Source organism: Hylobates moloch, unplaced genomic scaffold (genome assembly GCF_009828535.3).
Source record: "Hylobates moloch isolate HMO894 unplaced genomic scaffold, HMol_V3 SCAFFOLD_13, whole genome shotgun sequence".
NCBI lineage: Eukaryota > Metazoa > Chordata > Mammalia > Primates > Hylobatidae > Hylobates > Hylobates moloch.
Window position 1 is genome coordinate 35,951,474 of NW_026652288.1, and position 22,825 is coordinate 35,974,298.

At 44.3% G+C, this 22,825-nt stretch overlaps 1 long non-coding RNA gene across 1 annotated transcript in view; it reads left to right on the forward strand.

The window, feature by feature from the left end:
* Positions 1–22,736, forward strand: part of LOC116480642 (uncharacterized) — a 42,169-nt gene extending 19,433 nt beyond the window's left edge. Inside the window, exon 3 of the long non-coding RNA XR_004251338.2 lies at positions 20,415–22,736. This is a non-coding gene — a long non-coding RNA (uncharacterized LOC116480642). The remainder of the gene's footprint in view (positions 1–20,414) is intronic.
* Positions 22,737–22,825: the final 89 nt, after the last annotated feature.

Sequence of the window (22,825 nt, forward strand, 5' to 3'; positions counted from 1 at the left end):
GAGAGAACATAATATTACTCCCAATATCGCACAAGGTGTACACCCCTCCTGTGATATGGTTCCTAATATCCATGGGAGAAGAGGATGATATTACTCCCAATATCACAGGGGGTGTACACCACCCTTGTGATATTGTTCCTAATATCCAGGGAAGAAAAGGATGATATTATTGTGAATATTACAGGGGGTGTACACACCCCCTGTGATATTGTTTTTAATATACAGGGTGGGAGAGGATGATATTACTCCCAATATCACATAAGGTGTACACCCCCCGTGATATTGTTCTTAATATTTCGGTGGGGAGAAAATGATATTAGTCTCCATATCACGGGGGTGTGTGCTCCTCAGGTGATATTGTTTTTAATATCAAGGGGTGAGGAGATTATATTACTTTCAATATCACTGGGGTTGTACACCCCTCCTGTGATATTTTTTCTTATATCCAGGCGAGGGGACAATAATATTACTCCCAATATCGCAGGGGGTGTACACCCCTCCTGTGATATTGTTCCTAATATTCAGGGGGAAAGAAGATAATATTACTTTCAATATCACAGGGTTTGTACACTTTTCTTGTGATATAGTTTTTAATATCCAGGGGGAAAGAGCATGATATTACCCCTATTGTAGCAAGTGTACAACCCCCTGTGATATTGTTTTTAACATCCAGAGGGGGAGAGAATGATATTACTCCCAATATCACAGGGCATGTACACAACCCCTGTGATATTGTTCCTAATATCCAGAGTAGGGGAGGATGACATTACTTTCAATATCACAAGGGGTGTACACTCCCCTGTGATATTGCTCCTAATATCCACGAGGGGAGAGGATGATATTATTCCTAATATGGCAGGGGCTGTTCACCTTCCCTGTGATATTGTTTCTAACATCCAGTGGGGGAGAAAATGATATTACTCCCTATATCACAGAAGGTGTACACTTTTCCTGTGATATTGTTCCTAATATCCAAAGGGGAGAGGATAATATTACTCCAAACATCGCAGCGAGTGCACACACACCCTGTGATATTGTTCCTAATATGCAGGGGTGGGAGAGGATATTGCTCCCAATATCGCGGGGGGGTACACCCCACCATGATATTCTCCCTAATTTCCAGGGGAGGTAAAGATGATATTACTCCCACTATCACAGGGAATGTAAACCCCCCTGTCATATTGTTCATAACATCCGGGGAAGAGAAGATAATATTAGTCTCAAAATCACAGGGGTGTACCACTACGTGTGATATTGTTTTTAATATCCAGAGGGTAGAGGATGATATTACTCCCAATATCGCAGGGGATGTACAGCCCCCCGTGACATTGTTTCTAACAACCAGGGCGCGAGAGGATGATATTATGCTTAATATTGAAGGGGGTGAACACATCCTTGTGATATTGTGCCTAATATCCGGGGGGAAGAAAATTATATTAATTTTAATATTTATGGGAAAAAGGATGATATTACTCCCAATATCACGGGGGCTGTATACCGATCTTTTGATATTGTTTTTAATATCCAGAAGAGAAGAGGATAATATTGCTCCCAACATTATAAAAGGTGTAAACCCCTTCTGTGATATTGGTCCCAATATCCAGGGAGGGAGAGAATAATATTACTACCAATATCGCAGAAGGTGCCCACCCCCCACAGTGATATTTTTCCTAATATCCAAAGATAATAAGGGTGATATTACTCCCAATATCACAGGAGGTGTACACACCCCCTGTGATATTGCTTCTAAATATACAGGGAGGGGAAAGGATGATATTACTCCCGATATCACAGGAGGTGTTTACCCCTCTGTGACATTGATTTTAATATTCAAGGGGGGAAAGAATGATATTACTTCCTCTATCGCAGAGGGTGTACACCCTCTGTAATATTGACCCTAATATCCAGGGCGGGATAGGTGATATTACTCCCAATATCGCAGAAAGTCTACACACCCCCCGTAATATTGTTTTTACCATCCAGGGGGAAGAGGATGACATTACTTCCAATTTCGCAGAGTGTGTACACCCACCGTTTGATATCGTTTCCAATATCCAGGAAGAGAGAAGATATTACTCCCAATATCACAGGAATTGTACACCACCTCTGTGACATTCTTGTGACTATCCAGGGAAAAAGAGAATAATATTACTCCCAATATTGCAGAGCGTGTACACCCCTCCATGATACCGATACTGATATTTTTTAAAGAGGATGATATTACTCCCATTGTCACAGGATGTGTACACCCCCCTTGTGAAATTGTTCATAATATTCGGGGGGGAGAGCATAATATTACTCCCCATATCGAAAAAGATGTCCACCCTCCTTATAATATGGTTCCTAATATCTAGGATATTACTTAATCCAGGATATTTTTGATATCCTAAATATTATGAACCATATCACAGGGCGGTGAACATCCCCCGCGATATGGGGAGTAATATCACCCCCCTCTCCTGCAGGGGGTGAACACTCAGGATCTTTCAGATATATCAAGTAATATCATCTTCCCTTCTGGATATTATGAACAGTATCACATGGTGGTGTCTACTTTCTGCGATATTGGGATTAATATCATACTCTTCTCTTTTGGATATTAGGAACAAGATCACAGCGGTGTGTACACCCTTTTCGATATTGACAGTAATATATTCTTTTCCCTCCCTGCATATTAAAAACAGTTTCAAAGGAGGAGTGTATGCCACCTTCAATATAGGGTATAATATCATTTTCTCTACCGCTGGATATTAGGAACAATATCACAGGGGAGTGGACACTTCCTGCGATACTGGGAGTAATATCATCCTCTCACCCCCTGAATATTAGAAACAATATCACAGTGCGGGTGTGCACTCCCTTCGATAATGGGTGTAATATCACCCTCTTTCTTTCTGGATATAGGAAAAACATCACGTGGGGGTGTACATTCCCTTCATTTTGGGGTGCAGTATCATTTTCTCCCCCTCTGGATCTGAGGAACAGTATCACAGTGGGGTGTACATTCCCTGTGATATTGCGGGTAATATCGTGCTCTCCCCCCCGGATATTAGAAACAATATCAAAGGAAGGGTGTACACCTTCTGCGATATTGGGTGTAATATCATCCTCTTCCCCAATAATATTAGGAACAATATCACAGGGAGGGTGTACACTCCCTGCAATATTAAGAATAATATCACCCTTTCCCTACACGGATATTAGAAACAATATAAGGGTGGTGTACACTCCCTGCGATAATGGGAGTAATATCATCCTCTCACTTTATTAATATTAGGAACAATATCACAGGGGTGGTGTACACCGCCTGCGATTTTGCAAGTAATATCATGCTCTCCCCCCCCGGATATAAGGAATAATATCACAGGGGGTTTGTACATTTTCTATGATATTAGAAGTAATATCCTCTCCCTCTTGAATATTAGGAACAATATCACAAGGGGTGTGTACACCCCATGCGAAATTGTAATATCATTCTCACCTTCCCTGTATATTAGGAAAAATATCACGGTGGGTGTACACCCCCAGCCATATTGAGAGTAATATTACTTTTCCCCTTCTGGCTATAAGGAACAATATCACGGGGGGTTGTACAATCCCTGTGGTATTGGGAGTAATATCATCTTCTCCCCCCATGGACATTAAGAACGATATCACGGGGGTGGTGTACATTCCCCGAGATATTGGGACTAATGTCTTCTTCACCCCCTGGATATTAGAAACAACATCACAGGAGGGGTGTACATTCTCTGTGATATTGGGGGTAATATCATCGTCTCCCCCACTGGACATTAGAAACAATATCACAGGGGTGGTGTAAATCCTCTGTGATATTGGAAGTAATATTATCCTATCCCACCGTGGATATTAAAAACAATATCTAAGGGGGGTGTACACCCCTTACAATATTGGAAGTAATATCATCCTCTCATTTCCTGAATATTGGAAACAATATCCCACAGGGCATGTACACCCCTCTGATAATGGGAGAAATATCATCTTCTCCCCCTCTGGATATAAATAACAATATCACAGGAGGGCTTACACCCCCTGCGATATTGGGTGTAATATCATCCTGTCCTTCCCTGGATATTAGGAACAATATCACAGGCTGTGTGTACACCCCCTACAATATTGGGCATAATATCATCCTCGCCTTTTCTGGATATGAGAAACAATATCAGAAGAAGGGTGTACACCCCCTGCGATGTTGAGTGTACTATCAACCTCTTCCCCCTTGGATATTAGGAACTATAACACAGGGGGGGTCTACACCCCCTGCGATACTAGGTGTAATATCATTTTCTCCCTTCATAAATATTAAAAACAATATCACAAGGGTGGTGTACACCCCCTGCGATATTGTTTGTAATATCAACCCCTCCCACCCTGTATATTAGTAACAATATCACAGGGGGGCTTCAAAACTTCTATGATATTAGGAGTACTATCATTCTCTCCCCTGCTCGATATAAGGAACAATATTACAGGGAGGAACACTCCCTGTGATATTGGGAATAATATCATCTTCTTTCCTTCTGGATATTACGAACAATATCAGTGGCGGGCTGTACACCCCCTTCCATATTAATAGTAATATCATCCTCTCCCTTCCTGGATATTAGGAACAATATCATGGCGGGGGGAGGTGTACACACCCTGAGACAGTAGTAATATCATCCTCTCCTTCACAGGATATTAGAAAAAATATCACATAAGAAGTGTACACCCCCTACGATATTGGGATAATATAATTCTCTTCTTCTGTGGATCTGAGGAACAATATCACAGGGAGGGTGTACACCCCCTGCGATATTGGGAGTAATATCGTTCTCTCTTTTACTGGATATTAGACACAATATCACAGGGGTAGTGTTAACCCCCTGCGAAATTGGGAGTAATATCATTTTTCCCCTGGATATTAAAAACAATATCACAAGAGGGTACACCTTTGCGATACTGGGAGTAATATCATCCTCTCCCACCCTGAATATTAGGAACAATATCACTGGGTGGGTGTACACTCCATGCGATATTGAAGGCAGTATCATCCCCTCCTCCCCTGAGTATTATGAACAATATCACGGGGGGGTGATATTAGGAGTAATATCATCCTTTCCGCCTCTAAATATTAGAAACAATATTCCAGAAAGGGTGTACATCCCCTGTGATATTGGGAGTAATATCATCCTCTCCCCCACTGGATATTAGGAACAATATTACAGAGGGCGTGTACACTTCCTGCAATAGTGAAAGTAATGTCATCCTCTCCCCCTCTAAATATTAGGAACACTCTCACAGGGTGGGTGTACACTCCCTGTGGTACTGAAAGCAGTGTCATCCTCTTCCAGCCTGGATATTATGAACAATATCACGGGGGGGTGTACAACCCCTGCAACATTGGGAGTAATTTCATCCTCTTCTTTTCTGGATATTAGGAACAGTATCACAGTGGGAGTGTACACCTCCTGCGATATTTTAAGCGATGTCTTTCTCTTTCCCCTGGATATTAGGAATAGTATCACGGGGGGGGGGGGGGGAAGCCAGCTGTGATATTGGGAGTGATATCATTTTCTTTCCCCCTGGATATTAGGAAAAATATCACATGAAAGATGTGCACACTCTGAGATATTGAAAGTAATATCATTGTCTCCCCCCTTGGATATTAGGAACAATATCACAAGGGCAGTGTACACCCCCTGCAATACTGGGAGTAATATCAACCTCTCTCCCATAGGATATTAGGAACAATATAACAGAGGGAGTGTACACACCCTGAGAAATTAAGCCTAATATCATCCTCTTCATGCCAGGATATTAGAAACAATATCACAAGAGAGATATACACCCCCTCAGACATTGGGATTAATATCATCCTCTCCTCCCCTGGATATTAGGAAGAATATCACACGGGGGTGTACACCCTCTTTGATATTGGGAGTAATATTATTTTCTGCCCCACCCCCGGATATAAGGAACAATATCACAAAATAAATGTGCACCCCCTGCGATATTGGGAGTAATATCCTCTTCACCCCCTGAATATTAGGAACAATATCACAGGGAGGGTGTACACCTCCTGCAATAATGGCTGTATTATCACCCTCATTCCGCCTAGATATTAGGAACAATATTACAGGCGGATGGGACACCCCCTGCGATATTGGCAGTAATATCATCTTCTCTCTTTCTGGACATTAGGACAAAATCGCGGGGAGAATATATTCTTTGCGATATTGAGAGTAATGTTATCCTCTCCTTCCCTGGATATTAGGAACAATATCCAAATGGGGGTTTACACCCTTTGCAATGTTGAAAGTAATATCATCCTCTCTCCCCCTGGATATTAGGAACAATATTACAGGGGGGTGTACACACACTGCGATATTAAGAGTAATATTATCCTCTCCCTTCCTGGATATTAGGAGCAATATCACAGGGGGAGTGCACACCCCCTGAGATACTGGGAGTAATATCATCCTCTCCACTCCCCCCCGCCCCGGATATTAGGAAAAATATCACAGGGGGGTGTACACCCGTCTGCGATATTAGAAGTGATATTATCCTCTTCCTCCCTTCATATTAAGAGCAATATCTCAGAGGAGGGTGTAAACTCCCTGAGATATTGAGAGTAATATCATCCTTTTTCCCCCTGTATGTTAGGAACAATATCACAGGGGATGTGTACACTCCATGCAGTATTGCAAGTAATATCATCCTCTCCCAACCTGGATATTAAAAACAATATTACAGGGGGGTGTACATGCCCTGCCATATTGGGAGTAATATCATCCTCTCCCCCCTGGATATTAGGAACAATATTACAGAGGGGGTGTACACCCACTGCAATATTAAGAGTAATATTGGCTGGGCGTGGTGGCTCATGCCTGTAATCCTAGCACTTTGGGAGGCCAAGGCGGGTGGATTGCCTGAGCTCAGGATTTCAAGACCAGCCTGGGCAACACAGTGAAACCATGTCTCTACTAAAATACAAAAAATTAGCCAGTCGTGGCGGTGTATGCCTGTAATCCCAGCTACTGGGGAGGACGAGGCAGGAGAATTGCTCGAACCTGGGAGACGGAGGTTGCAGTGAGCCAAGATTGTGCCACTGCACTCCTTCCTGGGACACAGAGCGTGACTCTCTCTCTCTCTCTCTCTCTCTATATATATATATATATATGTATATATATATATATGTATATATATATACATATATATATAACAGGGGTGGTGTACACCCACTGCGATATTAAGAGTAATATTATCCTCTCTCTTCCTGGATATTAGGAACAATATCACAGGGGGAATGTATACCCCCTGTGATATTGGGAGTAATATCATCCTCTCCACCCTCCCCGGATATTAGGAACTATATATATATATATATATATATATATATATTTTTTTTTTTTTTAAGACTAATATCGTCCTCTCCCTTCCTGGATAGTGTACACCCCCTGAAATATTGGAAGTAAAATAATCCTTCCCCTTCTGGTTATTAGGAACAATATCACAGAGGGGGTTTACACCTTCTGCAATATTGAGAGTAATATCATCCTCTACTTCCCTGGATATTAGGAATTATATCACAAGGGTGGTGTACAACTTCTGCGATATTGGAAGTAATATCATTCCATCCCTCTCTGGATATTAAAAACAATATTACATGGGTGGTGTACACCTTCTGCAATATTGACAGTAATATCATCCCATCCCCTTCTGAATATTAGAAACAATATCGTAGGGGGTGTACACCCCCTGAGATATTAGGGATAATATCATCCCCCCATTAATATTAGAAACAATGTTACAGGGGTGTTGTACATCCCCTGTAATATTGGAAGTAATATCATTATCTCCTCCCCTAAATATTAGGAACAATATCACAAGGCAGTGTACATCCTTTGTGATATTTGGAGTAATATCATCCTCTCCCCCTTATATCTTAGGAACAATATTACAAAGGCGGGTGTACACTCGTGTGGTATTGAGAGTAATATCATCGTCACCCACCCTGGATATTTAACACAATATTACAGAAGGGTGTACACCCCCTGCAATATTGGGAGTAATATAATCTTCTCTCCTTCTGTATATTAAGAACTATATCACAGGCGGGGTGTACACCTTGTTGGGAAAAGCTGAGTGTTGGGAGAAGCTGAGGCAGGGCTTGCATGTCTGTCATAATGTAAAAGAATCTTGGAACATGTCCAGGGTCCAGGGTCTAAAACCCCTTGTGGCCTTTGGAACACCAAGGTTTGTGCTAAAGGGTGGAAGGCTACCCTGATGCACCATAATCTAAGCCCAGGGCATAAAACCCCTCGTGGCTTGGATAGAATCCAGGGCTCATGGCTCTGGAATAGACTTGCTGGCTCCTTGCTCCTTGCTCTCCCAGGATCGATGGTATCTTGAGTTAAAAGAACCTGCTCTCCATTATCTCATGTGCAGAGCATACGCTAAATTGTCACAGCTGTAAATCATGTGCTTAATGCAACACGCCCTTTTGACCCCCACATTCTCACCACCTGTTTCTTTGTTTGATCACCAATAAATACTCTGGGCTTCCAAAGCTTGAGGCCTTCACAGCCTCCACATTCACGATGGCCCCCTGGACCCACTTTCTCTCTCAAACTGTCTTTTCTCGTTCCTTTGGCTCCACCAGACTTTGTCACCCCCATGACCTGGTGTTAGGTCTAATCACCCCAACATTCCTGGAGCCCAACATGGAGCGACAAAGACCCTGGTGAAGGAAAGCTAGAGCGCGTGAAAGCAGAGGACGCCCAATCAAAGGACACCTGAGGATGACTGAAGGCACCTCGGCGGGAAAGCTGAGCACTTGGAAAAACCAGGGTAACAACGGCACAAAGTGAAAGCCAACGTTCTGCTTATTTAAATTTCTTAAGGCATTTATTACAAAGAGGGGGAGTGAAAGTTAGTACTCAGAATTTGTTATCACTCTTTAGCACAGTAAAGCAGTTTTGCTCATGGTTCCTGGAACAAGGGACTGTGGAGTTGGATGAATGGGAGAGAATTGGCAGAGATTTTTAAAAAGGCATATAAAGATGGAGCAAAAATTCCAGTTTCCATTTGGTCAGTGCAGGTGCTAATAAAGGCAGCTCTTGAGCCATTTCAAACAGATGATGAGGCAGATTCAGATGAGGAAGAGGAGGATGAGTGTAAAGAACTAACTTCAGATTCTGAATGTGAGGAACAGAAACCAGAGGAAATTAAAGAAAAGAAAGGGAAGCTGAAAAAAGTATGCTTTACTACCCCATCGGCTCCACCTGCTGAATTAAGTGAATGGAAACCTCCTCTCTCTCCCTTTAACGGGCGAGAAAATGAATTAGCTGAAAAACTTACTGCTCCTGTAGTTACAACATTAAAACCTGGAGCAATTGGTGGTGCTGTACAAAATTATATTCAAAAGGCTAGAGTCGAGGGAGACCTTGAAGCCTGGCAATTTCCAGTTACTATAGGACAACCTCTTTCAGGAAAGAGAGGCATATCTGGCACAGCCAGTGCCTTTACAAACGTTCAACAATTGTTCCCTGCCACAGCAGGCAGTGCTGCTCTAGACCTCTGCAGCACAATTCCCATCTCCTTACTTCCTGGGGAGCCACCAAAAAAGGTCCCTAAGGGAGTTAGGGGACCCTTACCCTCAGGAACAGTCAGTCTATTACTTGGAAGGTCTAGTCTAAACTTGAAAGGTGTCACTATGCATATGGGAATAATTGACTCTGATTATACTGGAGAAATTCAATTAGTTTTTAGCTCCTTGACTTCGTGGTCTGCCTCCCCAGGAGAAAGAATTGCTCAGTTGTTGCTGTTACCTTACATAAAACTAGGAAGCAGGACAGTGAAAAGAACAGGAGGCTTTGGTATTACTAATCCAGCAGCAAAGGCTGTATATTGGGTTAATCAAGCGTCTGACAAAAGACGTATTTGCACAGTAACTATTCAGGGAAAAGGCTTTGAAGGACTAGTAGATACTGGAGCTGATGTCTCTATTACTGCTATACATCAGTGGCCCCGGCACTGGCCTAAGCAAAAGGCATCCGTTGGTGTTGTTGGAGTAGGAGCTGCTTCAGAAGTTTTTTTTTTTTTTTTTTTTTTTTTTTTGAGACAGAGTCTCGCTCTGTTGCCCAGGCTGGAGTGCAGTGGCGCAATCTTGGCTCACTGCAAGCTCCTCCTCCCGGGTTCACACCATTCTCCTGCCTCAGCCTCCCGAGTAGCTGGGACTACAGGCGCCCGCCACCTCGCCCGGCTAATTTTTTTTTGTATTTTTTAGTAGAGACAGGGTTTCACTGTGTTAGCCAGGATGGTCTCGATCTCCTGACCTTGTGATCCGCCCGCCTCGGCCTCCCAAAGTGCTGGGATTACAGGCGTGAGCCACCGCGCCCGGCCGTCAGAAGTTTTTCAAAAGTTCCTTGATTTTACCTGGCTGGATGGCCAGGAAAGGACAATCCAACCTATTACACCTATTCCTGTCAATTTATGGAGTAGAGACTTATTGCAACAATGGGGTGCCCACCAAATATCTGAAGATCTGTTATGAACCACAGCATCTATCGGACCCACCTGTACAGTGCAAATTGAAGGTTTGAGAACCCTCAATTTGCTTTCTCTGTGCCTTCTGTTAGAAGGGGCCTGTTTCTCATTATCAGTGGAAAGTTTTACCTCATGGTAAGTAGCCAAAGAGTAACTTAGAAGCTGAGTTAACAAATGCTTCAGCAATGGCATGCCTCCCGGCTACAACCACAAAAGCTTTTGCTTCTGTTTCACTAGATTTACTAATGTGGGGTCAAGGGTATGCTTGTGTTTTTGCAGGAGATGAATGAACCACGTGGGTGCAACCCCCATAACATGGGGACAGATCAAGAAAACAGCACAGGAAGCTGAGAAACTGCTGGAGCACCAGGGTTTTATCTATAGATGCTTAACAGGCCAATGCTTTCTGACTCAGCTCCTCTCTACCCTAAATACAAGAGACCCTAATAGTTAGGTAGGAGTATCATTGCCCCTATTTAGCATGAAGAAGTTACAGAAGATGGACCTTCATCCTTCTGCAACCCCTAGGATTAAGGGTCCTCTGGTAAAAGGGAAAGGGGAGATATGTGGGAAGCATTCAAACCAGAGCGACTCCATTTTGAATAAGAGCTGAGTATGTAGAGCTAAGTGGGCTAAGTAAGTAGAGCCAGAGATAAATAGGGATAGAGATAAATAGGGATAGAGATAAACAGCACAGAAGTGTACACCTCCTGCGATACTGGGAGTAATATCATCCACTTCCTTCTGGATGTTAGGAACAATATCATGGGAGGGTGTACGCCCCCAGCTATTTTGGGAATAATATTCTCTTCCCCCGTGGATATTAGAAAGAATATCACAGGGGCTGTGAAGACCCTCTGCGATAGTAGGAGTAATATAATCATCTTCCCACCTGGATATTAGGAACAATGTCATAATGGGGGTGTACACCCTTTGCGATATTGGGAGTAATATTATCCTCTCCCCCCCGGATATTAGGAACAATATTACAGGTCAGTGTACACCCACTGTGATATTAAGAGTACTATCGGCGGGGTGCGGTGGCTCACGCTTGTAATCCTAGCACTTGGGGAGGCCGAGGCAGGCGGATTGCCCGAGCTCAGGAGTTCGAGACCAGCCTGGGCAACACAGTGAAACCCCGTCTGTACTAAAAATACAAAAAAATTAGCCGGGCGTGGTGGCGGGCGCCTGTAGTCCCAACTACTAGGGAGGCTGAGGCAGGAGAATGGCATGAACCCGGGAGGCGGAGCTTGCAGTGAGCTGAAATCGCGCCACTGCACTCCAGCCTGGGCGACAGAGTGAGACTCCGTCTCAAAAAAAAAAAAAAAAAAAAAAAAGTAATATCTTCTCCCTTCCTGGATATCAGGAACAATATCACAAGGGGAGTATACACCCCCTGTGATATTCGGAGTAATATCATCCTCTCCACCCCTGGATGTTAGGAACAATATCACAGGGGGTATACACTCCCTGAGATATTGGGAGCAATATCATCCCATCCCCCTCTGGATATTAGAAACAATACCCCATGTGTACATCCCCTGCAATATTGGGAATAATATTCTCTCCCCCCGTGAATATTAGGAACAATATTACAGGGGCGTTGTACACCCCCTGCGATATTGGAAGTAATGTCGTTTCCCCTCCTAAATATTAGGAACAATATCACAAGGGGGGTGTACACCCCCGGCAATATTGGGAGTAATGTCATTCTCTCCCCCCGCCTGAATATTAGGAATACTATCACAGGGGTGGTGTACACCCCCTGAGATATTGGGAGTAATATCATCCTCTTCTCCCCGGATATTGAAAACAATATCACAGCAGGGTTTACACTCCCTACGATATTGGTAGCAGTATCATCCTCTCTTCCACCTGATTCTCCGTAGGACACGCACAGGGACTTTGTGAGAACAACAAAGCCAAGAGGTCAGAACACAAATGTCTGCCCTTAGGAGGATGCCCAGGCGGGTGCTGGGGCAGGCAGCCTGAGGAGGCCATTCGGGCTGACAGCAGCCAGGATCTGTGTGTCCGGTAGAGGGCGACCCTTCACACTGCTGGCTTTGGAAAGACTCCTTCCATTTTACGAAAGTGTAATTAAAACAAGCCTGCCATTAGGGGCTGCTAAGGTGATGAGCTCTTGCCTCTTCTGGCTTGTGGAGGCTATGACATTCCTTGTCTCATGCCCACATATCGCATTGCCCTTTCTCCCCAAATTCAGGCTCACATCGCCTTCTTCTGAACTTAATCTCTCTCTGCCTCCCCCCTTATAAAGACACTTGTGGGCCAGGTGCAGTGGCTCACGCCTGTAATCCCAACACTTTGGGAGGCTGAGGCAGGTGGATCACCTGAGGTCAGGAGTTCAAGACCAGCCTGGCCAACATGGTGAAACCCCATCTCTACTAAAAATACAAAAAATTATCTGGACGTGGTGGCAGACGCCTGTAATCCCAGCTACTTGGGAGCCTGAAGCAGGAGAATCACTTGAACCCAGGAGGCGGAGATTGCAGTGAGCCGAGATTGCACCATTGCACTCTAGCCTGGGCAACAAGAGCGAAACTCCATCTCAAAAAAAAAATTTTTTTTAATTTAAAAATTTAAAAAAAGGACATTTGTGATTCCATTAGGATCTAGCCAGATAATCCAGGAGAACCTCCCAACCCTGAGATATTTAACCTAGCCAGGAATGGTGCTGTAATCCCAGCACATTGGTAGGCCAAGCTGGGAAGATCTCTTGAGCTCAGTTCAAGACCACCCTGGGCAACATGGTGAAACCCTGTCTCTACTAAAAATACAAAATTAGCCAGGCATGGTGGCACAAACCTGTAGTCCCAGCTACTCAGGAGGCTGAGACACAAGAATCACTTGAAACTGGGAGGTAGAGGTTGCAACGAGTGGGGATCACCCCACTGCACTCCAGCCTGAGCAACAGAGCCAGACTCCATCTCAAAAAAAAAAAAAAAAAAGATATTAACCTTATCACATACGTAAAAGCCCTTTTGCCATAGAAAGTCACTTTCAGAGGTCACAAGCTCTAATTCCCGTTTATGTGGGGGGCCCTTATTCAGCCCACCACACAATTGGAACTTCAGAATATTCAGTCTTCATACACAGAAGCGTTTGTATAAAAGCCTCCATTTCCTGCCCTGCATACTAGAGCATGGTAAAGTCTTTTCCTCTTAGTCATACCTCCTTCTGCTGCCCCAGAACTAGATGGGGTTCCCTTGCCTCTCCCCAGCTCTGACATCTGAAATTGGTGCCAGTTTACCACATCATACACTCACTGGACAGGCCACTGTCTGTCAGATCAACGTAAATCCCACATGACTTCTCTTCAGGGGTTAATCATAACATAACTTGGTCTGAAACCAACAGAACTGCTTATTATGTTTTCCATGGATTCATGTATTTCATATATACTGAACAGGATCACGGAAAGTTTAACAGAGATGGGAGCGGATTATTTCACCCAAGAGATAGGAAAATTGCTAGAAGATAAATTAATGGCATATGGAATGACAAAGGCGACTATCAAGGCTGATGCTTATGTTTCCAGTCAAGAAGATACTGATGCCGGGCGCGGTGGCTCACGCTTGTAATCCCAGCACTTTGAGAGGCCGAGGCGGGTGAATCACGAGGTCAGGAGATCGAGACCACGGTGAAACCCCGTCTCTACTAAAAATACAAAAAATTAGCCGGGCGTGGTGGCGGGCGCCTGTAGTCCCAGCTACTCGGAGAGGCTGAGGCAGGAGAATGGCGTGAACCCGGGAGACGGAGCTTGCAGTGAGCCGAGATTGTGCCACTGCACTCCAGCCTGGGGGACAGAGCCAGACTCTGTCTCAAAAAAAAAAAAGAAGATACTGATATGCGTACTAAGGAAAACAGCTTCATTTATATACAACCTGTTGTACATGAGGAAACATTCTAAAGACGACATATATTTCTTCAGAAAGATGATGGGACACCAACCAGAACAAGTAAGTGTTGCTTAATTTCTATTTATAAATCTAGCATGATCTCTACATTAAGTAGGGAAATCTTAAAAGGCAACATCACATACTAATGGTAAAAAAAATGATGCAACATGAAAAAGTAACAGCATGAGTACGTACAATTGCTATTTTTGAATTGAAAAACTAAATTTTAAAAAAATTAGCAGCTTGTGAGTGCATTACTAATGATAAATTCTATATCTTTTTTTTTTTTTTTTTCTGAGACACAGTCTCGCTCTGTCACCCAGGCTGGAATGCAGTGGCACGATCTCGGCTTACTGCAACCTCTACCTCCTGGGTTCAAGCAACTCTCCTACCTCAGCCTCCCGAGTAGCTGAGACTACAGTCACACACCACCAAGCCTGGCTAATTTTTGTATTTTTAGTAGAAACAGGGTTTCACCATATTGTTCAGGCTGGTCTCAAACTCCTGACCTCTGGTGATCCACCCATCTCGGCCTCCCAAAGTGCTGGGATTACAGGTGTGAGCCACCGTGCCCAGCCAAATTCTGTAACTCATACCCATCTTTCTGAGACTACACTAAAGTTTTGCTTCCTGAATTGACGATGTTCCTGTGGTCTTATATATCACCACCGAGCAATTTACATTGTGACTATTTACTTTCATCTCACTAACTCCTCCTCCAGTCCAAAAAAAATTGCCTTTAAGCTATGGAAAGCTGGAGTGAAGTTATGTTGCTGTTTCTGGGGTGACTTCCTTCTCATGTTGGTGTGAGACTGTGGGCTGTGGGCTGAGGAGGAAGTCTCTCAATCTGGAGAGAACCCATTGTTGGGGAGACCTCCATGGGGCTGAGGGGCCATGAGCCTGCCTGGGTTTAGAGCACGGGGAGGGTGAAATTCTGGGATTGAATCCTGGGAATATTTGAGAACTTCTTGCCTCAGGAGGGGAAGATCCCCGGAGAATAAGGATAAACTGTGGGTGTCTTGAGGGGCATATCCTAATTTGAGAGGAATCAAACCAAGGATGGAGTAGCTATGGCCTCCTTAAAGGCTGAGGTTGGGGAGTAAACAGGATTCACAATGAGTTCGTTGAGGAAGAAGCCATGAAGGGACAATTTTTGGTTGGGACAGAGGAAAGCTGAAGCGCTGCAGCTGGGGAGAAAGCCCTGGCAGGGAGAAAGCGACCCTGGAGGGGCCCTGCACACTCTGAGATGTTAGAGCCTCTAACCCGCTCCAGCACACCCATTTTCTGCACCCTTCGGCACTCTGAGCATTTGAACCCTCATTCCTCGCTCCTCTTTTCTTGATTCTTCTGGGTAGTGCATACTCCAAGGTCTTCCGTGTCCTCAATTCCTGACCCTGCTTCTGCAGTCATGGGGGACTCCAGGTACTGCGAGAATTTGAGTGGGAGCCTTGTTGCTTCCGCTCGATTTATTGGATTTTTGGAGCTCCCCACTGTCAAAGTTTAGGGTCCTGGATGTCCGCCCTCCCCATCCTGTCCTTTCCATTCTTGGGTCTAAGTTCTCTCCCACACCTCCCATGTCGTCAGGGCCCTCAATTCCCTCCTCCTTCCCGTCCTCATGCCCAGGCTCCTATTTAGCCTCTTACTGGGATCTGGTGTTTTCATGAATCACCAACTTTCTTGGAGCCCTATTAAGGGGTAAGCAGGACTGAATGAGCTCTTAGAGAGCGATAGTGGAGATTTTGTTTTTCCACAGCACCCCTCATCCGCCCTCAGGATGCTGCCACAGCCCCACCCAGACCCGTTTTTCCGAGCAAACTGCCCAAATCGCTCCCAGGTCATTGCTGGACTCTGGAAAACACCAGCCTTCCCTCTGGAAACCTCTCTCCCCTATGTCTAATTCCCACCCAAGCCTGCCCTGCATCCTCCTCCCTTCCCCCAGCCTGGTGTCCATAACCCTCCTCTGCTCAGACTCCACCTCCCACCCTCCTGCTCTCCAACTCCCTTCCTCTTTTACAGGCTTCCTGCCTTCAGCTCCACTGCTGCCTCTGCAATATATGCACGCCCTCCACTTCCTCCTCATTCTTAGGATGTTCTGCCCCTGTGGGATTCTAACCTCCCTCTCCACTGTGTGCCTTTTTGTCCAGCTCATCTGCTGTCCCTGACCTAACCCTTGGATGCTTCAGTCCGAAGGTATTTCTATCTAGAAATCTATCAGCCTGGCTCCCTAAAAAGACGGACAGGGCCAGGCGTGGTGTCTCACGCCTGTAATTCCAGCACGCTGGGAGGCCGAGGCAGGTGGATCACCTGAGGTTGGGAGTTTGAGACCAGCCTGACCAACATGGAGAAACCTCATCTCTACTAAGAATACAAAATTAGCCGCACACGGTGGTGCATGCCTGTAATCCCAGCTACTCAGGAGGCTGAGGAAGGAGAATCGCTTGAACCTGGGATGCGGAGGTTGCAGTGAGCCGAGATTGTGCCATCGCACTCCAGCCTGGGCAACAAAAGCGAAACTCCGTCTCAAAAAAAACATAAAACAGACAGACACACACGCACACACACACACACACACACACACATACACGCAGCCCAAAAGGCTGCCCTTACCCCAGTCACACCAGAATTAGATTAAAGCACCAGAAATTCACTGTGGCTATAATCCCGGCACTTTGGGAGGCCGAGGCCGGAGGATCCCTTGAGCCCAGGAGTTTGAGACCAACCAGGGAAGCATAGTAACTCTGTCTCTACAAAATAAAAAAAAAATAAAAATAAAAAATAGTCAAGCATGGTGGTGCACACTTGGAAGGTCAAGGTCGAAGAATCACTTGAGCCCTGGAGGTCAAGTCTGTGATTGTGCCACTGCACTTCAGCCTGGGCAACAGAATAAAACCTTGTCTCAAAAACAAAATTTTTTTTAATAAATAAAAAATTTAAAAATAAAGCCCAAGGCCTTTTTCCCTTGGCTCTGACTGTGCTTACAGGGGCCCTCCTTAAAGCCACTTCCTTCTCAGCTGGATCTGGGGATCTTCCTTTCCCTTAATGAACTCATTTTCTCAGGCACTGTGCTTCAGAGCTCGTGCTGTCTCCAGTCTCCCCTCTGCCCAGCACCCTTTCTCTCCTTGCCCTCGCTCTCCACCTCTAACTTCCCACATCCCAAAGATTCTTTGGAGGCTAAAGCAACTCCATCTTGGATGTTGATCCACCATGTTAATTTTTTTTTTTTTTTTTTTTTGAGACAGAGTCTTGCTCTGTTACCCAGGATGGAGTGCAGGGGCACGATCTCAGCTCACTGCAACCTCCACCTCCCAGGTTCAAGCAATTCTTCTGCCCCAGCCTCCACAGTAGCTGGGACTACAGGCGCACGCCACCACACCCAGCTAATTTTTTTTCTTGTATTTTTAGTAGAGATGGAATTTCGCTATATTGGCCAGGCTGGTCTTGAACTCCTCACCTCATGATCTGCCCACCTTAGCCTCCCAAAGTGCTGGGATTACAGGCATGAGCCACCGTGCCCAGCCGGGAAGAAGATGCTCTATAGATTTCCCCAAAAAGAGATGGCTTTGCAGGGCCATTCCAAAATATGTCAAAGAAATATATTTGGAGAGAAAATACTTTGATTTCCTTTAGGGAATGTTATCTATTATGTGATGCCATACCAGAGTCAGGCTGGAGTCGGTTATCTTATTGCAACAAAGAGTCTGTTCCGCTACTCTTGGGATCTCTATTTTTTCTTCTTATTTCTTGAGACAGGGTCTTACTCTGTCACCCAGTCTGGAGTGCAATGCTGCGATCTTCATTCACTGAAACCTCTGCCTCCTATGTTCAAGCGATTCTCATGCCTCAGCCCCCTGAGTAGCTGGGATTACAGGTATGTGCCACCACACCCAGCTAATTTTTGTATTTTTAGTAGAGATGGGGTTTTGCCATGTTGGCCAGGCTGGTCTTGAACCCCTGGCCTCATGTCGTCTGCCCACCTCGACCTCCCAAAGTGCTGGGATTGCAAATGTGAGCTACTGTGCCCAGCCAGGATCTCTGTTTTAATGTTAGTGCTGGTCACTTTGCCTGAACTCCAAAGGGAAGAAACATAATGAGGTGTGTCTGACCCCCTCCCTTCTCATCATGACCTGAATTAGTTTTTCAGGTTTGCAGGGGATACCCTTGGACAAGAAGGGGCTCTATTCAGTTGGTTGGGAGGCTTACAATTTTACTTTTTGTTTACAATATTTCTCCTGAAAGAGTTAGGGGCTCACAAGGAATTTCCTCATGAGCAACTTATGAGGAAAGCCATCTGGGAAGATATGTGTCCTTGTGTCACTGGGGTATTCTGGTTTACCCCAATGAGAAGGCAATGACACAGGGTTGTGAAATTACAGCTATGTGTTTGGGGAAAAAAGGAAAGCAGTATTGTGTGACTACATTCCCAAACTTCACTTGCCCTTAGCCTAGTGAGTTTGGGGCCTGGAGATTCTGTTTTCTTTCACAATGATATAGATACAATTAAATGTATAGAAAACAAAAAAATAAAAAGGTGGGGAATGAGGAACCTCTGATTCCTAGGTGGCCACGTAGTTACCCATGGCACAGAGCTGCAGTTACTGAGGTGAAGTTTGCAGGGGAATTTAGAAATGAATCCAACTCTTGGAGGAGTCAGTTTACTGGATGCCTAAGAAAATGCAAACAAAATAAGAAAAAAGGGTAATATTCAATCCCATAGTTATTGTTGCCTATCATAGCTAAAGAAAAATTAAAACAGAGTGCTGGCTTCAATCTTGATGCTACACTAAGCTTAGATTCCAGTGAATGTGAGACTCAGCCACTAGCTCAGAGTCACCTCTCAAGGACGAAATCATACAGGGACAATAGAAAGTGCTTCTGAGAATTGTGGTTACCAAGAAGCTAGTAACTGTGGGGGAGGAGCAAAACAAAGTACAGAAACCAGAGGGTACAGTCTGAATGAGACTGCTATCAGCTTCCGGAGGAGCCTTTACTAAAATGGATGATGAGAGTAACTGGATGATAAGAGTGTACAAAGGGGGTGTACACTCCCTGTGAGTGTACTAATGGATGACGAGAGTAAAATGGATGATAAGAGTAACTAATGGATGACGAGAGTAACTAATTGGGAAGCGATGTCTTTGGTTTTCTTTTCTTCTTTTTTTTTTTTTTTTTTTTTTTGAGCAGACGTCTCACTCTTGTTGCCCAGGCTGGAGTGTAATTAATGGCATGATCTCGCCTCACTGCAACCTCCACCTCCTGGGTTCAAGCAATTCTCCTGCCTCAGCCTCCCGAGTAGCTGGGACTACAGGCACTCATCACCATGCCTGGCTAATTTTTGTATTTTTAGTATTTTCTGGTGAGGATCAAGGTTTCTGAAAACAACTCAGAGACATATGTTAAGATGTTATCTTTAGTTTTCATAGGGAACCAAATATGTTACAACTCCAATTTCCTTGGCTATTGTTTTAAGTTACCATTACCTTCTCGTTGATCAAGTTGCTCATTTACTTCTCAAGGCTAGCTAGATGTCTGGAATTTCCCTTGAAGGAAGTCAAGATTTTCCTTTATCTCCATACTGGCTGATGGGGATCGAGTAAGCCCCTAAGAGGGGTCCCTGCTCCATCTCAAGGAGCTGCTGGATTCTACAGTGCCTAATAAACAGCTCTCGCCTGACCGACAAAGAGCTGCTTGCTTTCTGGATAGCAATTCCAAAGTGAACAGACAACATCCTGTTTGGAAGACTGCCACTCTGTTAGCAGAAGCATCAGGAAAACCTTTCTTTTGAGCTATTTATAACTAACAGCAATTGACCAAGTATACTTTTGTGAGCGAAATTGACCTTTCTCCCTACAAGAATTCTCCAAAGTTTGGAAACTATTTGTGAGTATTTTTACTTATGGCAATATAATTATTGGCACAAGCTCAATCAGATTCGGTTTTCTTTCATAACAGGAACCTTTGGAGATACTCGTTACTCTTTGAAGGCTTACAGTGGAATGAATTCAAATATGACTTATTTGAGGAATTGAAGTTGACTTTATGGAGCTGATAAGAATCTTCCTGGAAAAAGAAAGACTGGGTATATTTTCAACATACTTTCCTTTTAAGGTCCCTCACCTGTGGAAAGTAAAGAATGCCACCTTCTGACAGGCCCAGGAACCTCAAGTTATGTGGGGATCTCACGAAGATGGGAGAATTCACCCAGTTCATACAGTGAAATTGCTGTTGCAAAGATTGTGAATGTGAGAGAAGTCCAGCATGGCTGACTTCATCTCGTGTCTGGCCTCAGGCTGGCTGCCCTTGCTCACTCTTGGGCATAGGCCAAGCTAGCCGTGGGAGGAATTTAGTTTATAGTTTAACTTTGAAGCAAGGATGATAATAGTCTCTCCCTAAAATGAACCCCTTCCTTGCTCAGGGACTGAAACTACCTTTGTATGACAAATGAAAGCCCACAAGATTAGGATTATGAGACGGGCCTGAATTCTGCTAAAATGCAGGTGTAGCTGACTGATAACCAGTCATTGTCCCACAGCTTGCCTTTCTATAATCTCTTGCTCCTCAGGAGTCACATGGCCAGAGGTCCTGAGATTTCCAGTCCTGTGACCCCCACCCAGAGATGGACTTAGTGCATGAGGACCATTTTCCACACCCCTATGATTTCATCCTCAAACAATCAGCAGCACCCATTCCCTAGCCCCCTGCCTGCCAAATTATCCATAAAAATCCTAGCCCCTGAGTTACTAAGGAGATTGATTAATAATCCCAGTCCTACCCCTTGGGTTGCTCTGATTTAATTAAACCTTCTCTACTGCAATACCACGGACTCAGTGAATTGGTTTTATCTGTGCAATGGGCAAGAAGAACCTGTTGAGTGGTTATACAGGTACTACAAGCACAGTCTGATGGCAAATTATTGGTTTTGCTTCCTGCCCTTGATGTTTCTAAACATCTAGTCCAAAATTACTCGTGAAAGGTCCAGCAAAGCCAATTTTAAAAGAGGCTATATGGCCAATCACTATTCTTTCTGCACATTATTGCAAATAATCAGGCCATGGCTGGGCACGGTGGCTCACGCCTGCAATCCCAGCACTTTGGGAGGCTGAGACAGGTGGATCACCTGAGATCAGGAGTTCGAGACCAGCCTGGGCAACATGGTAAAACCCTGTCTCTACTAAAAATACAAAATTAGCTGGGCATAGTGGCATGCACCTGTAATCCTAGCCACTTGGGAGGCTGGGGGAGGAGAATCACCTGAACCCGGGAGGCACAGATTGCAGTAAGCTGAGATCACACCACTGCATTCCAGCCTGGGCAATAGAGTGAGACTTTATCTCAAATAATAATAATAATAATCAGACCAAGTATAATGAAATTAAAATTTATTTTGCAAATAAATTGGTCCTACTATAATTTATCCTTCACAGAAATGTGGAAACTGAAGATTAAAAAAATTAGGTTTCAGAAGAAAATTCTACTACACTTGTTATTAGATTCTAGCCCTAAACATTGTTTTTGAGGTTTTTATTATTTACCTGCAATTTGGACTAAATTCTGAATTATTTCCTGACTACAAGTATCCAAAGAATAAATGGGTTTTCATTTTCTTTATGATAGTTTCAGTTGGCTTCTAATGCAACAATGATTTTTATTGTAATCCTGTGTGCATTCTACTCCTACTATTCAAATTATTAATGTTATAGATCTTTCACTGTAGTACTTCTGAATTAACCAAAATCACAGTATTCTGAAGATGATTCTACAAAGCCTGCTGTTTTCTACAAAGGCTGCTGATGATTTCTACAAAGCCTGCTGTATTGTTGCTGTGGCCTCTGCTTAAAAAAGTAGAAAACACATTGATGCAGCATGTTCACCCCAACCTCCCCGCCTAAAGGCTTAGGGACCATCGCGGAAGGGGAAGGCACGTGAGATTGTAAGAGCCCAATTAGGGGGATGGAGTGTGGAAGGTAAGGACACTTCATCTCGGGTGCTCACCTGACAAATTGACTTCTGATGAAAGCCAGCTCCAGAAATGTGCCTACAGTTTCTACTTTCACCTAAACCCTGCCCTTAGTCAAATCATTCTCTTCTTCTAAGCAATCAACTTCAATTCCTTGTATAACCCACAGTATAAAAGGGCTTTTATACCGTTCTATCCTATTGCATGTAAGCCTTGGGTCTGGGAGGTAACAGTGTGGGATTCCACCATCTCATCTCCCTGCCACCCAAACATGCCTGCTCTTCTTGAAGCAATATTAAATTGTTGTACTTCAGAAATTTGATTTGTCAGCTTCTTCTTCAGACTCTCAGCTTCTTTGGCCTTTGGGAGTAGATTTTCATAGGCCTGCTGAAAACAGGATGTTCTG